Source organism: Limulus polyphemus, unplaced genomic scaffold (genome assembly GCF_000517525.1).
Source record: "Limulus polyphemus unplaced genomic scaffold, Limulus_polyphemus-2.1.2 Scaffold4827, whole genome shotgun sequence".
Lineage (NCBI taxonomy): Eukaryota > Metazoa > Arthropoda > Merostomata > Xiphosura > Limulidae > Limulus > Limulus polyphemus.
In genome coordinates this window covers 1-4,200 of record NW_013670437.1, presented here as the reverse complement: position 1 = coordinate 4,200, position 4,200 = coordinate 1, and positions in this window count along the sequence as shown.

Sequence of the window (4,200 nt, the reverse complement as noted above, 5' to 3'; positions counted from 1 at the left end):
AAATGTTTAAAACATTTCTAGGCTAGAGACGAATAGCAATTAGCCTGATTGTAAAGTTATTCCATGGTGTCTTATTACTTTTAAAGTAGTTCATTATCTTGGGACGTCAACAATTTTTAGGTTACATAAAATACATAGATAATAAAGTAGTAAACATGTGTCTATATAAACCAATTTTTTTATATAATTGCATTTAAATATACGAATAAGTTGTATGTCTTACACATTCTGAGAAACAACATGGACTTCTCTAAATCCTATTAGAGCTTAAACTGCTACAGTTTTCTCAACTACGAGCAACATCTTTACTTTATACGGTCATTTCTTTCCACTTCTAAAACTTAACTAGAATTTATGAATATACAATGACTTACAACACAGTTCATGCAACACCAATGTGTAGACCTTAAACATTTGTGATGAGTAATTATAAAAATATATGCAAAAGTTTACACAGTAAAAATAATTAATGTATTAACAGAAATGACAACAACATTATTAATAATTGGTTGCATTCCACATTGAGGTTATACGTTTTATAGCAATTAATTAATTTCTTAGAACTACGTAGGCTGTTCACCCTTAAAGTTATGAAACTTTACAACCAATATTTTCTAACATGACTTTTAACATGTAGGAATTATTACTGTATTAATTTTTTAACATGTAGGAGTTCATATTCATAGTATAGTATAGTGCATGGTGTGTGTTGTTGTTTTTTTTTCAAGTGAAAAGTTCCTTAGTTTGTAATAGCTATTTAGAATATGCTATCTAAGGCAATTAATAATATGATAAGGAACAGCTAGTATTAAAGGAGACCGGAACTAGTTGTTACACTTTTTTTTACAATACAGACTAACGAGTAAGTGCTCTTTGATCATTTGAAATTTGGAATTATTTGTGGTTGGTTTCTTTAAGCAGTCATATAAGAGGGAGAGAACACTGAATCATGAAACACATGTCAGATATAAGGGAATTTACCAGTTACTCTGATACTAGCTTGAATGTTGCTCACCGTTGCAGCAAGAAGATAAAATATCGCAAAAATCGCACAACTTGTCATTATTTGACAAGGATGATTCAGCATCCAATCATCACATGTAGTGTTAATATATTTATTCAATGGCCCCTTAACAGTCCTGCCACGTGGATGCAAGCGATGGTGTGAAAAGATAGCATGGTAATACTTTTGTCTTTAGCATAGTCAAGTTCGTTTATAAAAAAAAAAGAGTCGTGATTGTCCTGAGCAATAGACATGACCTTTTCTTGGTTCCCTTTGAATGCCTAACAAAATGTTGAAGCAAGTTTAGAAAGTTGTTCTCCTTCATCCAACATGATGGACTTGCACGAGCTTTACTTCCACTTGGTGCATTTTCCAGGAAGTGATCTCGGAAGAGTATCCAAGGAAATATAGCGAAATACTATTTCCTGTAGCTGAAACAGTACATGCAGTTCTAACAAGAGTTACTCTGTCTGCAGATGTGATGGAACTGATTTCTGGACCTTGATCACCCCTATTTTATCCATATTCCATGTCACTGGTTTACATTTGTGTCGTTACAAAATATTTGAAGGGTTGTTAAAACAAGCGTCCACATTGGTTTTTATTGGGTAACACTTGTTACTGCATGTCTGTGGATTGATATATTTTTGTGGCATTTTATGAATCCCGTAAAACATTCAGAGTTAGGTAGTTGAGCATAAGACCAAGTATAAGGGATCCTCAAACCGTACGCCACTCCTAACTGATAGGCAAACATCTTTCACTAATAGTCTGTATGACGCCTTTGTAATGTATTCCACTATCTATTTTCCTGCTCCATGGCAAAGAATAATCCAACTGGTCTTGAGGATTAAACATAGTTTCTTTCTATATCCTCACTGCCAAATCTTTGGCAATGATTAGGACCGATTTGTTTTGAAGTTTGATTTGATGCACGGCTCTGAACCTTACATCTGTCGGTGCTGCCCTCTGTTCGATTTTTCTCTCAAAGCTCTAAAGCATGCTTTCACCTAGAAAAATAGAATTCAAAGGTTGTATAAATAAGTCGAAATCATAGTTATTAAGCCTACATTAATAACATCTATGACGTGTAAGCCATTAAAGTTTGTTGTCACATGTGACAAACAATCCCCCAATCGAATATTTTTGAAAAATCTTCAGTAGGCACTCACTCCTAAAGTGTCGTTCTATTGCTTCTTATTTTGAACAACAGAGTGCTCATATTTGGCTCTATTCAACTGGAAAATCATTAAACAAATCGGTGCTACCGGGAGCAACAACATAATTTTCATAAATCTCGAAATTCTTCTTCTTGTCACCGAGCTATTATATATAATAAAGCTGAAATTCTAATATGGTGTACTGACGTCGGCTCTTTTCAATACTTAAGTGCCGTACACTCCTGCCATCTATTGACAAAGTTATAGGCGCTGTAACAACCATTCCTAGTTTCCTCCAATTTTTGATATATGTAAGAGTCGACTCTTCACTAATTCGTACTGACTGAAACTTTGAAGAAACAAGGTTCTATTAATACTTACACCATTTATGAAATAAAGACTACTCTATTAATCCTTACACCATTTATGAAATAAAGACTACTATATTAATGCTTACATTATTTATGACATAAGGACTACTATATTAATACTTATATCATTTATGAAATAAGGACTACTATATTAATACTTACACCATTTATGAAATAAGGACTACTCTATTAATACTTACACCATTTATGAAGTAAGGACTACTATATTAATACTTACACCATTTATGAAGTAAGGACTACTGTATTAATACTTACACCATTTATGAAATAAGGACTACTATATTAATGCTTACACCATTTATGAAATAAGGACTACTCTATTAATACTTACACCATTTATGAAGTAAGGACTGCTCTATTAATACTTACACCATTTATGAAGTAAGGACTACTATATTAATACTTACACCATTTATGAAGTAAGGACTACTATATTCATACTTACACCATTTATGAAATAAGGACTACTATATTAATGCTTACACCATTTATGAAATAAGGACTACTATATTAATTCACGTTTTATATTGAGTAAATATCTCACCCCACAAGAATTATAAGACATTTTGTTGAAACAAACTTATGATTAAAAATAATCTATCTAACGTTACAATAGTTTGGAATGCTTTCAAGGCCGTACCTTTATGAACATAAAATGTTAAACATAATTTCCTGGTGTACACACATATGTTGCAAGTTTCTAGTCCTAATGGACTGCTACAATAGTATGGTATATTTCCTACACACACATATATATATATAGTTTAATGGGTCTCATGGGCTAGAAATAATCGCCCCAATTACTGAACGCCTAACGACAGTATGTAAGAGAAACGTTTGAGCAAATGAAAATGCCGAATATATTGTATTGTAATAATTACAGTAGGAATGCGAGATTTGGATAAGGGGGGTGGACAGTTGTATATAGCTTATACGGAATAAAAATCAGTTTCACACTTGTTCAGTATCCGATTGCTTAACAATACCAGAAAACAAATAAAACATCTGTTCGTCGTAGTAATCAATGCTATACCACACGGAGGCCATATGTGTTAAGTTCACATATTCAAGATAAACTTTTTATCGAAGGTATGATGGTATAAATCGTATATAGATATAGAAAATTACCCTCGGAAAGTAGGATCAGCTCGTCTCCGCTGGTTAATATCCCTATTTAGTGTATTTAAGATAACATATGATTAACGACATTCATGACCGTTTCTGTAAGGACGTCAATTGTGTTACACAGGGGGAAGCCACATATTCGAAATTATAGTCATCCCCGCGAACAGACTTGGAAGAACCGAAGGGTTTTAGATAACGTTTATCACTGTTGGTTTATCGTAAACAGAAATATTGTGATATTAGCGTTCTGTAGCTAGAAAGTAGTAATTTTAATCTATAAAATTTACGTAAACTAAGCATGCAAAATATATAGATAATCTGGATGAACGAATAGCAAAATGTATTTCTTCGGATTAGCCATATTAGTGAAATGCCAGTGATAATTATCATGGGGACGTACAGAATGGAAACTAAGTGCATATAAATTGCTAAATTAAGCCTAATGCACTGTACAGTGTGCAAGTATAATAAATAAGGGATGGTATTAGATGTTAGCCTAATGCACTGTACAGTGTGCAAG